Raw genomic sequence first — 17,973 nt, forward strand, 5'->3', positions numbered from 1 at the left:
GAAATTAAGGTTGATAAAATCTGAGTACTGATGGGCGGACAAAGCTTCATGTAAAGTTGCAACATCTTTACTTGTGTATTGTTGCGGAACAGAAAGTGCTTACTGTACTTGAAAAAACTAAACAGCAGCCTCAAATCTTTTTGTCTCTGTCCTGTACATTAAAATAGCAAATACCCTTTGTTGCCTCATGAATCCCCCATGTAATCACTATTCATAAAAGCTTTCTTAGTCTTTACTGTATTACCGTTACAGAACATCTGTGTTTCCTTCTCAAATTTGAAGCCAGGGGAATACCCCTTTGTCTTTTACCACTGTAAAATTATTAAACACATTGAAGCGTCATGAATAAATGTGTGCGATCGCATTATTTATTTGGTATTTTTATAAAACATTTTCATATCGCATTTTCTTAAATAAGCTTTTGTTTCATTAACTTTGATGTTTAATTTAAAAAAAAATCTATATACAGTATATATATATATATATATATATATATATATATATATATATATATATACATATTTTGCAGTCAAGATCTGCTACTTTTTATATACTACTTTTGTTTAATTCATGATGTAAGAGGCAGATATTAAAAAAAATGTGTTAATGTAACATGCAGAATCACTTGAATGAAAGCAGAATGGTTTAAATAGGATAAGTAATGATTGGCTCTTGTGTGTGTGATCCAGACCACAAGACAATATCTGGTCGAAGGTTAGTGGTGGCAATCTCAGGTGGAAAAATAAGCCGCTGACCAACATCTGCCAGCATTTTCCAGTCTCTAGTAGCTTCCAGTTGTCCTGGGCGAGACTTGGTTTTAACATATTCTGCATAACTGCATAATGACTCCTAATACATTATAGTTAGGATAACTACATCCCCGAGGCTAACCTCCAGAAATTTAAATGATTACATTACTTATCAACAGATTCATAAACCAGGGTTCTTTTCTTTTTAATTTAGCATCCGAGTTGTCTCAAGACAAATTCAAGTAATTCATTTGAATGAATGGAATCCGCTTTTAACTAGGTGTGTATGTTTTTGTGAACCCACCATTGTGAAATATATGAGAAAATTAATTTGTTTCCAAATCATTTTTAAAGAGCAAGTAGCATCAAATCATTTTCACTAATGTGTTGTCATATCTGATCTAACAAGCACAATGTGGACTGGGCAGTATATTAAATTGTATTCACATGATTTCCATTACACGAGAGTAGATGTTAAAACTTCATGCTGATTTGAACTCGGCTCTCGCCAAGATAAGCACCAACTAAGACGTAGCTTTACAGTAAACTAATGTGATCCATATGTGTCTCCATCCATTTACGTTTCCTTCCATATGATGATGTAGATATCCTTCTGTCTGGTGTTAATGGCTGAAGTGTAATGCTGGCTCCAGGGATCAGCTTATTTTGCCTCCCTGGCGCATCAGCACACACAACGGCTGTGATGCTGGCTCCGGGGATCAACCACAGTGCGGCCTCCCCAGCGCATCAGCATGACAGCCGTCTGGATTGAGCTAAGTAGGGTACATCTCTGGGGTTTTCAAGTGGGCACCTTCCATCCTCAGTGTTTCGTCGACTAGCCCACGACACCTCAAGAGGGCTCAACGGTGATTCTGGCGTCCCAGCATCACCCCCCTCCGTCCCCCACTCAACTCAGCCCAGCTTACTTACCTGTACATCAGCGTTTCTTTCTTTCTATTGTGCTTGAGATCCCCATCCAGAATCTTTCTGTCTCAACCACAGCCAGTTGCTGCTCCTCTCTGCTGCTTCAGATAAGTTCTTCACTGTGCGACGCAACTCTTGGCCACTGAATCCGACTCCTCTGAGAAACCGGGTTGTAGAGTGTGCCACAAATCCTCGACAACCCACTTCCACTGGGTAAACCCGAACTCTCCATCTTCGCTGTTCCGCTTCAGTGGCTAGTTGAGCATACCGCAGTCTCTTCCTCTCATACGCCTCATCTACAGCATCCTCCCATGGCACTGTTAACTCTACCAGGTGAACAAGGCGTGCTGATCCAGACCACAAGACAATATCTGGTTGAAGGTTAGTGGTGGCAATCTCAGGTGGAAAAATAAGCCGTTGACCAACATCTGCCAGCATTTTCCAGTCTCTAGCAGCTTCCAGTTGTCCTGGGCGAGGATTGGTTTTAACACCTTTTCTTGGTGGTTGCTCTCCTGGGCGGAGGAATGTTGTCTTTTGTGTGTAATGTTTTGATGGAACAGGTGACAACTTATTGGTCATGTTACGCTTGTCTTCCAATGCTAAGGCCAAACATCGCAGCACCTGGTCATGGCGCCAAGTAAACCGTCCTTGGCTAAGAGCCACCTTACATCCTGTCAAAATGTGCCTTAATGTTGCAGGTGATGAACACAAAGGACATGAGGGATCCTCTCCTACCCAGAGGTTTAGGTTCTGTGGTGATGGGAGAACATCATATGTTGACCTGATGAGGAAACTGATCCTGCTGTGTTCCATTGACCATAGGTCTTGCCAGCCAATCTTGCGTTGTTCCACACTCTCCCATCTCATCCATTCTCCCTGCTTGGCCTGGGAAATGGCCTTTATACACCTCATCCTCTACTCCTGCTTTTGCACCTCGTTGACTACCAGCTTCCTCCTTTGAGCTGGGGCTGCCTTGTGCCATGTAGGAGGAGCTGAACTAAAACCAAGACCCCCTCTTCCATGCTGAACTTGCCCCATGATATCACCAATTCGAAGGGCAGCCTTTGCATCTTCCACAGCTTTCTTTGCCGCCCACTTTCTTCCAGTTTTCAACACAGGTGCTGCCTCCCTTACGCATTTATCGCGTGACTCTACTAATGTCATTTCCAGTCTGACCTTGGCACACTTAAACTCCTCGGTTAGAGCAGAGACTGGTAGCTGCAGTATTCCTTTACCATAAAGTCCCACTCTGCTGAGGCAGCGTGGAACTCCCAACCATTTCCTGATGTATGAACTGATTAAAGCTTCCAGCTTCTCTACTGTTGTCAAAGAAACCTCGTACACAGTCAGTGGCCACAGCAACCTCGGCAGTAGACCAAACTGAAAGCACCAGAGTTTTAGTTTACCTGGTAGAGCGCAGCTGTCTATGCTCTTCAACCCTTCCACTGCTTGTTGTCTAACTTCTCCCACACAAACTGTGTCCTTTAGATCCCCGTCATACCATCTCCCAAGACTCTTCACTGGCTTCTCAGACACTGTTGGTATTGCCTCACCATTAATGAAGAATGTTTTACAGTGCCTTGCGAAAGTATTCGGCCCCCTTGAACTTTGCGACCTTTTGCCACATTTCAGGCTTCAAACATAAAGATATGAAACTGTAATTTTTTGTGAAGAATCAACAACAAGTGGGACACAATCATGAAGTGGAACGAAATTTATTGGATATTTCAAACTTTTTTAACAAATAAAAAACTGAAAAATTGGGCGTGCAAAATTATTCAGCCCCCTTAAGTTAATACTTTGTAGCGCCACCTTTTGCTGCGATTACAGCTGTAAGTCGCTTGGGGTATGTCTCTATCAGTTTTGCACATCGAGAGACTGAAATTTTTGCCCATTCCTCCTTGCAAAACAGCTCGAGCTCAGTGAGGTTGGATGGAGAGCATTTGTGAACAGCAGTTTTCAGTTCTTTCCACAGATTCTCGATTGGATTCAGGTCTGGACTTTGACTTGGCCATTCTAACACCTGGATATGTTTATTTGTGAACCATTCCATTGTAGATTTTGCTTTATGTTTTGGATCATTGTCTTGTTGGAAGACAAATCTCTGTCCCAGTCTCAGGTCTTTTGCAGACTCCATCAGGTTTTCTTCCAGAATGGTCCTGTATTTGGCTCCATCCATCTTCCCATCAATTTTAACCATCTTCCCTGTCCCTGCTGAAGAAAAGCAGGCCCAAACCATGATGCTGCCACCACCATGTTTGACAGTGGGGATGGTGTGTTCAGGGTGATGAGCTGTGTTGCTTTTACGCCAAACATAACGTTTTGCATTGTTGCCAAAAAGTTCGATTTTGGTTTCATCTGACCAGAGCACCTTCTTCCACATGTTTGGTGTGTCTCCCAGGTGGCTTGTGGCAAACTGTAAACGACACTTTTTATGGATATCTTTAAGAAATGGCTTTCTTCTTGCCACTCTTCCATAAAGGCCAGATTTGTGCAGTATATGACTGATTGTTGTCCTATGGACAGAGTCTCCCACCTCAGCTGTAGATCTCTGCAGTTCATCCAGAGTGATCATGGGCCTCTTGGCTGCATCTCTGATCAGTCTTCTCCTTGTATGAGCTGAAAGTTTAGAGGGACGGCCAGGTCTTGGTAGATTTGCAGTGGTCTGATACTCCTTCCATTTCAATATTATCGCTTGCACAGTGCTCCTTGGGATGTTTAAAGCTTGGGAAATCTTTTTGTATCCAAATCCGGCTTTAAACTTCTCCACAACAGTATCTCGGACCTGCCTGGTGTGTTCCTTGTTCTTCATGATGCTCTCTGCGCTTTAAACGGACCTCTGAGACTATCACAGTGCAGGTGCATTTATACGGAGACTTGATTACACACAGGTGGATTCTATTTATCATCATTAGTCATTTAGGTCAACATTGGATCATTCAGAGATCCTCACTGAACTTCTGGAGAGAGTTTGCTGCACTGAAAGTAAAGGGGCTGAATAATTTTGCACGCCCAATTTTTCAGTTTTTTATTTGTTAAAAAAGTTTGAAATATCCAATAAATTTCGTTCCACTTCATGATTGTGTCCCACTTGTTGTTGATTCTTCACAAAAAATTACAGTTTCATATCTTTATGTTTGAAGCCTGAAATGTGGCAAAAGGTCGCAAAGTTCAAGGGGGCCGAATACTTTCGCAAGGCACTGTATCTACTACTTTGCCTTTAATTATAGAGATGCTCCTTGATTTAGTGGGCTTGAATTGCATTCGTGCCCATTCAATGTTATTGGTTAATTTGCCCAATAATCGATTAGTGCAGGCTACTGTTGTAGTCATGGTTGTCATGTCATCCATGTATGCTCGAATTAGTGGTAGTCGCATTCCAGAAGCCAAGCGCTCTCCTCCTACTACCCATTTTGATGCCCTAATGATTACTTCCATTGCCATGGTAAAAGCCAGTGGAGAAATGGTGCATCCTGCCATTATTCCAACCTCTAGGCATTGCCATGTAGTGCTGAATTCTGAAGTTGAAAAACTGAATTGCAAATCTCCAAAATAGGATTTCACTAAATTTGTTATTGTCATCGGTACACTGAAAAAATCAAATGCTGCCCAAAGTAGTTCATGTGGCACTGAACCATATGCATTAGCCAAATCCAGGAATGTCACATGGAGCTCCTTCCTCTCCTTTTTAGCTGATTGAATTTGTTGCCAGATCACATTGATGTGTTCTAAGCAACCTGGGAAACCTGGAATGCCCGCTTTTTGTATTGAAGTGTCAATGAAGCAGTTCTTTAATAGGTAAGCTGACAATCTCTGAGCAATAATGCTGAAGAAAATCTTGCCTTCTACGTTTAATAGGGAAATGGGACGAAACTGACTGATGCTTGTAGAATCTTTTTCTTTAGGTATAAAGACTCCACCTGCTCGGCGCTATGCTCTTGGTACAACCTGTTTTTCCCATGCCACTTTCATCAATTTCCACAGAATTCATAGAACTCCTGAAGCACTCTTGTACACTCTGTACGGAACTCCATAGGCCCTGGAGATGGAAGCCCTTGCTTTTTTCACAGTTTGCTCTATTTCTTTCCACTTAGGTGCACAGTCCTCCATTTGGTATTCTGGTGGATTAATAGGTGGGATGTCTGACGGAATTGACATAGGCTCCTGCCTTTTTGAATCTGTATGTGTTTCCTCCAAATATCTCTCCAGCTCAACCTTAGATGCTTTTAGTGTGCCATTCTTCTCACTGGTGAATAACTACAAATTTGAATGGGTCTTTATAAAAGTTAGCTCTCGCACGCTCCTTCTTTTTCTAGCGTTTCCGTAGGCGCTCAGCTCTGCGCAATGTTGCAAACTTATCTTTTATGACCCTTTGTAAGAGATTGAGTCCCTCCTTCTGACTTTGTTCTGCTCTTCTCCATTGGTTCCTCAGCTGTCTCCTTTCTCTAACTAAGCGTTCAATCTCCTGCTGCCGTCTAGACTTTCCAGGAATAGTTTGTACTTTTTCCTTCCTTTTTTCAACTCCAAACCTCTCACTTCCATATGCGTAGATGATGTCCCCAAATTTATCCAGCTTCTTTTCAACTGTTCCACTTAATCTTTCCAATGCAACGCAGAGATCTGTGTTTACTGTGTCCCATGCAGTTTTCTCACAAGCTCTTGGCCATTTAACTCCAGGCTTGTGATAACAGTGTTATGATATCACTAATTACATGTGCACATCTAGGTAAAATTCGAAGAAAAAAAACCTGCAGTAAACATGGCAGAGGCTCCAACAAAGCAGGTTCAGAAAGGGGTAATAATGCAATTTATATTGTGCAATTTATATTGTGCCTTCTAATGAGAACACTATTGCTAGTATAATGGCATTGTCAGGCAAAGGGAGCTATGGCCATACCTCCCTATAACCTGCTCCACGGTATGAAGGGCTGCCTTATAATGAGGGAGCACTGTATTTGAGCAATGACCCTCTGAACTATTCAGAGCGATTGCAAATATCACAAAAAGGTAAGGGGAAGTAGGATAAAAAAAAAAATATATGTAAAAAGTCATTGAAGTGACTTTGCCGCCCACTTTCTTCCAGTTTTCAACACAGGTGCTGCCTCCCTTACGCATTTATCGCGTGACTCTACTAATGTCATTTCCAGTCTGACCTTGGCACACTTAAACTCCTCGGTTAGAGCAGAGACTGGTAGCTGCAGTATTCCTTTACCATAAAGTCCCACTCTGCTGAGGCAGCGTGGAACTCCCAACCATTTCCTGATGTATGAACTGATTAAAGCTTCCAGCTTCTCTAGGCCATACCTCCCTATAACCTGCTCCACGGTATGAAGGGCTGCCTTATAATGAGGGAGCACTGTATTTGAGCAATGACCCTCTGAACTATTCAGAGCGATTGCAAATATCACAAAAAGGTAAGGGGAAGTAGGATAAAAAAAAATATATATGTAAAAAGTCATTGAAGTGACTCTTTAAGTGTGTGCAAAATCAAATTCTACCATAACTGACCTGCCTGTTCCAGTGTGTTTCCTAAATGTTATTAAAAGTGTCTAATCGTGGTGAGGGTGGTTTCCTGCTCACTCATGGCTGTGTCAGGCACACAAGCGAAGCAAGGTCAGGCCCGCAATTTTAAAAATAGGTGAAATACTGTGATGAGAAAACCCACATGCTATAAATGCACTATATGCAATTTTATTTTGGTCTTACTTGTAATAGGTACAGTAATACATAATGGAAATTTAATCAATGTAGCCATGTGTGTCATTTAGCTATACAAATGTTCAGTAAGAGGAAGAGGCAAGCTGTTATTGTTGTTTATCGTGTGCAGCTGCAACCACAAGTGGGAATTTCACTTTTAGTCAAAATGTCTGCGTTTTTTTTTTAAATTTTTTTTTTTAAGTATTTCTGGTAATACTTTTGGTCTCCACAGTAAATATGTTCAAATGTGAGTTTAGGTTTTCACACTTAATGAGTCTAATACGAATTACCAGAAATGATAGCATTTGTTTTATTATTGTTAAAGATCAATTTAAAATGTAAAGATATGCAGAGAATAATTTTACATACCATAGTTCATTTTGAAATGTAATTTATTTGGTTGCCCTCATAATCCTTTCAAATTATGTTTAATACATTATGTGTTTACTAAATATAAAAAAGTTCATTTTTAAAATATAATTAATTTGCTTGCCTTTTTTATCCATCTTTAAAAAACAAGCTTTTGTCATCCTCTGGTTGGAGACATGTTTAAATAAAGCTATGTTGCAGGGTGGTAGAAATAGAAAACCCTTTAAAATACATGGCTTGAAAAATTCATCTGCAGAAATCGGGCATGTTAACAGTTTCGATTTTTGAAGTTTTCCAGGTGTTAAACACGGTGAACTTTTCCTATATGTTTAACCATTTGCAATGATATGCATCTGTGGCAAGTGGTTTGCAGTGTGGAGATGTAGAGGTGATGCAGCGCTCAAAGAGAATGACAACAACGTTACTGGTGAAATGATGGTTTATTTTGTAATCCAACGTCACTTGACAACAGTAAATAATAACGTTAACTGGCAATACACAACAATGCGCATTGCTCAGTGAAACCATGGGGTTCAGTCTCGAAAAAATAAACACAGTCTTTAATACACACACAATATACAAACACGGTCACAAGTCCACAGTGAGTGCTGTAGTGCTCGTGGTGCAAATACAGTTAATCGTGACACAAGTGCAGTGTTGTCCGGGTTTGTGTTGGTCTGTAGTGACAGCTCCGGATCGTGTTTGCCGTCTAATAACAACAAATAAGTATATAATTAGACACGACAAAACAAAGAAAACACTCACGATATATAACACAGTTCTCCTTCCGGGTTAGCGTTAACCATAACAAAGGAACAGATCACCTCGCTATGTCCCCTTAAGTACTGTCAATCACGCTCCCTTGGTAAACGATGGCAACTGCTCCTCCAATCCACGGCTGCCACATCGCTTCCCTTCCGGGTTGATGACTTGGTGTACCGTAGCTCCGCCCCCTTTCTAGATGGCCGACTTCCACCTAACCCTGGGAATGAATTATCTGGCCATCCAGTCCAGGACACTCTGTTCCCTTTACACAGCGCCCTCACACACCGGGAGGGAGATTTATCACCAAGAATTATTCTGTCTCTGTCACAGCATCACATACAGTAGAGGCCAGCTGTAATGCTTACAGTAGGATGTGCACAGTGATTTTATTAAATATTTGTTGAACAAGTCTTTTCAATATACACATACATGCTGTGAGCATGTAGCCATCCACACATCATAGTGTTGTACATGCATCCTTTTTAAATTGTGAACAATTTTGACTTACTTGAAAAAGTTTTCACGCTGTGTTTTGCCGTTTTTCCATGTCGGATAGACTCAAAAACTGCCACCTGGTCTGTGGAGGAGAACGACACTCGGGTTAGCTATTTACTAAATGAATAGTGATTGATTTCTTTGAATCTCATTTGAAACAAGTTTGTTGTAAACATTATTATCATGTATTATTTAAGCAACAGAACCCAAAGAAGAGGGCTTCACTGTCTGGTAAGACCCACCTTGTGCAGTTAAATATCCCAAGCCAAAAATGGCCTTACCAGATGGTAAAACTCTCTTATGAGGGCTATATTGCTGTTCGAAAATGGCTGCGTTAAAAAATGTACATTTCTGTTAGTTTTTTTTTTATTTTATTTATGCAGCACTAGTTTTAGTTGTGAATGAATACAAACATTTTCCTCAATATTCCATGAGTTTCGGTGTATCTTTTCTCGAGTCAAAAATTAGGATTTTAGTGCAGGTTTGTGTATTTGTGTAGCTTTCAGTATTTACTTCCTGTTAGTTTGTAAAATATTAAAATATTAACGAAAGTAAGAAATAAAGTAATCTTTTTTAATTATGTAAAGTATGTGATTTCACTCTGTAGCGCAGGGAGTTTCGCTGTGTAGTGCAGGGGGTTTCATTGTGTAGCACAGGGAGTTTCACTGTGGAGCGCAGGGGGTTTCAATGTGTAGCGCAGGGGGTTTCAATGTGTAGCGCAGGGGGTTTCACTGTGTAGCGCAGTGGTTTCCAACCCTGGTCCTGGAGAGCTACTGGGTCTTCTGGTTTTTGTTTCAGCCAAGCTCTCAGATACTTAATTGCACCAATTATTGGCTTAATTAGTCAAGATTAACAGGTGTTCCAGATCTTTAGATCTGATGATGTAAAGACACCTAGAAAACCTGCTCTCCAGGACCAGAGTTGGAGATCCCTGGTGTAGTGTATGTGTTTTCAGTATGTAATGTATGTGATTTCACTGTGTAGTGTATGAGGTTTAAAGATTTCAGTATGTAGTGTATGAGGTTTCACTATGCAGTGTATAAGATTTCAGTATATATGAGATTGTGTAGGGTATGCGATTTCCCTGTGTAGTAAATGCAATTTCATTGTGTAGTGTATGTGATTTCAATGTGTAGTGTATGTGATTTCATTGTGCAATGAATGTGATTTCACTGTGTAGTGTATGTGATTTCAATGTGTAGTGTATGTGATTTCATTGTGCAATGAATGTGATTTCACTGTGTAGTGTATGTGATTTCACTGTGTAGTGAATACGATTTCACTGTGTAGTGTATGTGATTTCACTGTGTAGTGTATGCAATTTCACTGTGTAGCGTATGTGATTTCACTGTGTAGTGAATGCGATTTCATTGTGTAGTGTATGTGATTTCACTGTATCGTGTATGTGATTTCACTGTGTTGTGTGCGATTTCATTGTGTAGTGTATGTGATTTCACTGTGTAGTGTATGTAATTTCACTGTGTAGTCACTGTGTAAGTCTGCAATAAGAGGGGCCTTAGAAGCAAGAGGGCGTGTGTTAAATAAAGCAACCTTATGTGAGGGTGATTGTAGCAAAGGTGCAGGAGGACAGGAGGAAAAAGAAAGTCTTGGAACAATAGTCAGAGATCAGTTTCTAATCTTTTTCACTACCGAAGCAGGCAAGGTCTGGGGGATCCATACAGTAGGAGTAGAACTAGGAGTTAGGACAGTAGGCTTATTACACCTTAAAGGAGATTTACCATACAGTTTAGATTAGCATGTGATTAAAGCCAAACATCCCCATAACAGCCAGAAAACAGAATCTAACACCCAGAGCAGAAATCCCCAAAGCTGTCAAAGTTGATAGTTCTACATTTTTCATTTTTTGTTGACATCTTCATTTTTTTGCTGGTCAAAGGTGATAATTGTGTTCATATTTAGCATTTGTCACAGTTATTTCAACAATCCCAAATACTGCTGGGTAAAGCTAATTCATTTTCATATACATTTTAAAATATAGCATGTGCTGCCCTTTTACAAATGTTGACAGATTTTTTAATTTGATCAGCTTTGTCTTCATAATTTGTATTAACATTATGGGTTGTGTCATAAATGAACCAGTGCTTTTATCTGTTACATTTGGAAATGGTTCCTGCAAAAGCCTTTCTGGCATTCAAAGAGTTTTCCTACAGGATTGCAGGATAAGAAAGCCATGCTCAGTAGAGGATAGTTAAGAATTATCATGTAGATTTAATTACATAGTGATAGTGTATTTCTGTTGGAAAATAAATATCCCATCTGAAATTTGTATCAGTTAAGGTATCTAAGTACATTAATCAGAATACACTAATATGTATGGAGTATATGAAAGATAAATGGTTCAGTGCTTTGCAGACAATGATGGGATATTCTCTACCCCTGTAAACACTGTTGCCCAAACTTTAAAAGAAAAAGATCTGCACCTGTTTCAACCACAGGTCCATCCCTTAAGTAACCCTGCGTGTGTAGTAAAGTATATGCATACAGTATCCTTTAACAAAACAAAAAGAACAGAAACGGACTGCAGATGGGTTTGTTTACTACCGGTAGCCTTTAACCCAAAAAGCACCAACCGTGTTTTCTTTGAAAAAATATAAATACAAGTTGTATTTATGTAATTTGATACATTACATTTAGACTTAACTTTTGTGGTTAATGGGTTAATACATATTTTTACTTTACTGAACACTGATGCAACCCAATGTACTGTAACCCTTTCAGTTTAGATTCTAATTACAGAGACTGGTCAGGATCTTTCAGCCAATCAAAGCTCACATCTCACCTTCTGTATTCCACAACATCATAGAGAAACCCTATTCATGACATCAGCTGTCCTGCTTTCAGTTTTTACCGTGGTGTATTTTCTATATCTGCACAGCTGATGTCACCTACTTTAAAAAATCATACCTGAGGCACCTTTTTGAAGTCCATTGAAAACGGTGACACCACAATTGGCCACGTACCTCAGCTACTTTACAGTATTCTCTTCATCAGACTTTTCCCGCTTCAGTAAAATTGACGATGGACTAAACCCTGGATTTATGCAACACATTCAAATTCTGTGCTGAGCAGTTGCACAGCTCTCTAATATTTAACTGCACCGAAACACATATTTAATATATGAATACAATGTATTTATGTCTATACAACAGTAAAAATGCTACTTCTCTTGAGTTCCTTTAATCTGTATACTTTTCAGTGCTAATAAACATGTAGAACGAACACTTTAAGCACAATGGTTGTTTGTTCAATTTAAAATCACTACTATATAGTAAATGAATACAGATTATTATGGACAAGGCAAAGAGTATTCAGGAGACACCAAAGAGGGGTGAAATACCATTTTAAAATGGGGGTCTGGCTGCTTGCCTATTTTAAAGCAGTAAAAAAAAAAAAAAAAAAAAGCCCAGCAGGGGCCCTATTGAAGCCCATACACTATTTGCATATCACATGGTTATTTAACTAAAATAAAATACCCATAAAAAGACAGCAAACTGTCTTGGCGAGCGTTGCAGAATTTTTTTAATTTTTTTTTAGGGAAATAAAGACCAAATATTCCACTTGTCCACTCTGCATTGGTAGTAAATGGATAATACTTGAGGTGCTGGTCTGAGTAGTAAAACATACAATAAAATATCCTGCCCTCAAGCACAGTACCACAAACCAGCAGGGGTGTCCAGATACTTTTTGGAGCCACTGTAAATGCTGTAAGCACGTACTCTAGCACACGTAGCGGGTTTTGTAATGTTTAGAAAAGTAACTGCACTCAACTGGACTGTTTCTCATGAGGGGTGGTTTCCGTTGTCGGGTTCACACGTACTCTTTTTATTTATATATTATTTGTTTATTTAGCAGATATATAGCAGATATATATATGTATATATATATATATATATATATATATATATACAGTATATACTCTAAGCACACTCTTAAACTCAGGGGAGACGTTCAGGAGGACATTAAGATGTTTCAAACTCCTGCAAGTGGATTGTTCGTGCACTGGGCCTGCAACGTATCCAGAAGACTTTTAATAATCAAGAAATTCACACACTCATTTGATTTGAAGTTTTAACGAATCAGAGTAGTATTAGTACCCCATTCGGTTTATTAACTGCTAAAAAATGGATTGAGTAGTTACAGACTACGTAAATCCCAGCTGACAGGCAAACTGGGCAGTCCAGTGCCTTAACAGTTGTTAGCATTAATACATCAATACATTTATGGTTACAACATGTTTTGCTCTGAGGCTGCGCATGCATAAAACTAAAGACGCCCACCGCTAAGTCCTAAAACATCCAATATGTCATTCTCATAGACTAAAACATAAGTCATATACCTTATAGCAATGCATCAATATAGGAGAGAGATAGATTCCAAATAGTTCATACCTCCCCGATTATATATGGAAGTGTAGAGTATAAGGTAAGGACAGGAACTGTCTTCAAAGGCAAAGACTTCGGAACACGACCCAAACTGCAATCAGCTCGATCGGAGATCTTCAGAGGATGAACCACACAACTTGTAGTTGGCAAGTTGGTGATACTTGACTAAGATTTTACCTCGGTTTTTATAGAGGTTTTGCCTCACTTCTTGCGTCAGAAGTCTCAATTAAGTTATGAACATTACTCAGCCTTAACAGCTCATGTCCTTCAGGTGAATAACACTTTTAAAACACCCGGTAACTCCCTTCATAAGATTAATTAGCCATCATCCCCTAGTCCACCTCTCCTACATCTAAGAAATATGTAGAGTGAACTTTTGAATGTTATTTTTTCTTGGTACCAGAGAGTTCCTGAACACAGCATGCATGTGAATACGGTTCAAGTATATAAAAATACATAGGAAGAAGTGTTTTTTAATATATAACACCTATCCTGGTGTAATTATCCCAATAATAAGTCAATATAGATACACACACACACATATATATATATATATATATATATATATATATATATATATATATATATATATATATATGTCCCTTTATACATCAAAGGACCTTCTCCTTATTTGGTTGGCTTCATTACATGCATAGATGTGGTTTAACAATTAACTAAAATATATTGGATAGAGGCTGGTAGAAGGCTCATAGCAAACTTCTTAAGCAGGCAACTATGTATCCAATAATTCTCACTTAAATTCACTCTATCAGGAACATAATCAAAATATAACAGTCTCATTTTAGCCATTCAGTGCTTTAAACTAAAGTGACCTCTCTGTTTGTTTTTTGTTTTTTTACAAAAATCCTGTTCAGGCAAATTCTGAACCACCTGCTTCTCTATCAAGGTCATCCATCATTGATAGAAGACTCTTTTGTAAGCATCTTCTCAGATGTATGGCATACCATGGTCCTATGCTATGGCTCCCCTCATTTGTTCCAAGAGATATTTCTTATATGTAATAGATAACTCATTATGTAAACCTTGGATTCCAAGGCTATAAACAAGTAAGGGTTACCAAGATTAATGACCTTCTCTTTTGTAAGCTTGCGGTATGCCTGACACAGACTGGTACCATTCTATTTTGACTAACATTCTTACTTTACGTTAATTTCTGCACAATATTCTCTTAGTTTCAAATTCCTATAATCTTTCTGCTAATACACTTCATATTGTTCAACCTTACAGTAAAATCATAAACCATTATTTCTTTTAATTCAATTCTAACTGTCCTTACACTATTTGGGTTATTTTCATTTTACTTGCCTTTGCTTTACTGGATTGGAATGCTAAGGAGGCTCCATGTATATTTTAGAGATCCTACCTCTTGATAAGAGAGAGGCCCCGAACTTCAACATGCTAACAGGAGTTTCTATCAAAGAACCACTTTACACAGACTCCATCCAATTCCACTAATAACATTGTTATTGGTTACAAAGAAATATACTTAAACAATAATACAGTGGCTTAATAACAAGGTACATTATAGTATATTATTGCAAACTAACACAAAGAATATAGCATATTACATTTAGAAGTAGGGTACTTCAACATCTTAGATTCTCCCATTGATGTCAAGCAAGTCAGCCCTGCTCCAGCATGATTTAACTTCTCTCTCTGGTTCAGCTCTGAGTAGTTCTGTGAAGTCCAGAACAAGATAAAGTAGCCATCTTTTCACATCACAGGTGTGAAGGACAATAGCCTCCACTTGATTCCTGCAAAATATCTGGATACCTCTAGCAGGAATACCTTCTTCACATTCCAGTTTACCCAAATATGCCCATCTTACAGTATGATCAGTTTCTGCTCTCAGTGAGTTTGTCAAAGCCACCACAGGTGTGTCTTTAAAAGCCTGATACCTGCAAAAACTTAAATCTTGTTAGCAGAGCTTCCATCTCTACATTCCCATTCCCATCATCAGTGGGAAGACTTCAAATAAAGTAAACTGTTTCTATCAAAGAGACATCTAGCTCTGCCGCATACACCTTTCACTCAAAAAAGGTGATTGCACCTTGTACAAGGGAAGACAGGTTTTAGATTAATTCGTGACAGCTTATTTACTGTAAAACATTCCAAATACATGGCAATAGTATACAGTACCATTGATCAAATAATGAGAGTTAATAGCATTGGCTTCTATGCAGCTGTAATATTTGTTTTCTGTTAGCTCAACATATCTAAAAATAGTGTACATTTACTGTAAGCATGCTTGCAAGGGGTGGTTTCGGGTGGAAGAGGTTTACCTTAAATATATAAAAAGAAGAAAGGCAAGAACTTCCTGCCTATACAAAACTCCAACGCAGTACAGTAAGAACAGAAATGAAACTTTGCACCAAATATGAAACCTGTTTATCCAGGTCTTAATCATTTCTGGATTTAGGAGCATTCATTTAGCAAAATAAGTTTGGATTTAAAGTGAATTATTTTTGCATTATTTAACTGTTAGCTGGAGTTGATTAATCAAGTTGTATAAAAAGTACATTTATTCAGTCAAATCTACAGAATTTCAAATCAAGATTGAATGCAAAAATGAAAATAATTAAAGAGTAAGTAGCGGGTTCTGGTATACATCCCCACCCACGTGTTGACACAACTGTTTAAATACAGTGTTATACATCCGCACCCACGTGTTGATACAACTGTTTAAATACAGCGTTATACATCCGCACCCACGTGTTGATACAACTGTTTAAATACAGCGTTATACATCCCCACCCACGTGTTGATACAACTGTTTAAATACAGCGTTATACATCCACACCCACGTGTTGATACAACTGTTTAAATACAGCGTTATACATCCGCACCCACGTGTTGATACAACTGTTTAAATACAGCGTTATACATCCCCACCCACGTGTTGATACAACTGTTTAAATACAGCGTTATACATCCCCACCCACGTGTTGATACAACTGTTTAAATACAGCGTTATACATCCGCACCCACGTGTTGATACAACTGTTTAAATACAGCGTTATACATCCGCACCCACGTGTTGATACAACTGTTTAAATACAGCGTTATACATCCGCACCCACGTGTTGATACAACTGTTTAAATACAGCGTTATACATCTGCACCCACGTGTTGATACAACTGTTTAAATACAGCGTTATACATCCCCACCCACGTGTTGATACAACTGTTTAAATACAGCGTTATACATCCGCACCCACGTGTTGATACAACTGTTTAAATACAGCGTTATACATCCCCACCCACGTGTTGATACAACTGTTTAAATACAGCGTTATACATCCCCACCCACGTGTTGATACAACTGTTTAAATACAGCGTTATACATCCGCACCCACGTGTTGATACAACTGTTTAAATACAGCGTTATACATCCCCACCCACGTGTTGATACAACTGTTTAAATACAGCGTTATACATCCCCACCCACATGTTGACACAACTGTTTAAATACAGCGTTATACATCCGCACCCACGTGTTGATACAACTGTTTAAATACAGCGTTATACATCCCCACCCACGTGTTGATACAACTGTTTAAATACAGCGTTATACATCTGCACCCAGGTGTTGATACAACTGTTTAAATACAGCGTTATACATCTGCACCCACGTGTTGATACAACTGTTTAAATACAGCGTTATACATCCCCACCCACGTGTTGATACAACTGTTTAAATACAGCGTTATACATCTGCACCCACGTGTTGACACAACTGTTTAAATACAGCGTTATACATCCCCACCCACATGTTGACACAACTGTTTAAATACAGCGTTATACATCCCCACCCACGTGTTGATACAACTGTTTAAATACAGCGTTATACATCCGCACCCACGTGTTGATACAACTGTTTAAATACAGCGTTATACATCCCCACCCAGGTGTTGATACAACTGTTTAAATACAACGTTATACATCCCCACCCACGTGTTGATACAACTGTTTAAATACAGCGTTATACATCCCCACCCACATGTTGACACAACTGTTTAAATACAGCGTTATACATCCGCACCCACGTGTTGATACAACTGTTTAAATACAGCGTTATACATCCCCACCCACGTGTTGATACAACTGTTTATATACAGCGTTATACATCCCCACCCACGTGTTGATACAACTGTTTAAATACAGCGTTATACATCTGCACCCACGTGTTGATACAACTGTTTAAATACAGCGTTATACATCTGCACCCACGTGTTGATACAACTGTTTAAATACAGCGTTATACATCCCCACCCACGTGTTGATACAACTGTTTAAATACAGCGTTATACATCCCCACCCACATGTTGACACAACTGTTTAAATACAGCGTTATACATCCCCACCCACGTGTTGATACAACTGTTTAAATACAGCGTTATACATCCCCACCCACATGTTGACACAACTGTTTAAATACAGCGTTATACATCCCCACCCACGTGTTGATACAACTGTTTATATACAGCGTTATACATCTGCACCCACGTGTTGATACAACTGTTTAAATACAGCGTTATACATCCGCACCC

At 39.1% G+C, this 17,973-nt stretch overlaps 1 long non-coding RNA gene across 1 annotated transcript; it reads right to left on the reverse strand.

Annotated features, from left to right (window-relative positions):
• Nucleotides 1–8,131: 8,131 nt before the first annotated feature.
• Nucleotides 8,132–13,590, reverse strand: LOC131702170 (uncharacterized). The gene is made up of 3 exons (XR_009309328.1): nt 13,409–13,590; nt 9,013–9,081; nt 8,132–8,448 (listed from the first exon to the last, which is right to left on the reverse strand). It is a non-coding gene; the product is annotated as an uncharacterized LOC131702170 (long non-coding RNA).
• Nucleotides 13,591–17,973: the final 4,383 nt, after the last annotated feature.

Source organism: Acipenser ruthenus, chromosome 1 (genome assembly GCF_902713425.1).
Source record: "Acipenser ruthenus chromosome 1, fAciRut3.2 maternal haplotype, whole genome shotgun sequence".
NCBI classification, from domain to species: domain Eukaryota; kingdom Metazoa; phylum Chordata; class Actinopteri; order Acipenseriformes; family Acipenseridae; genus Acipenser; species Acipenser ruthenus.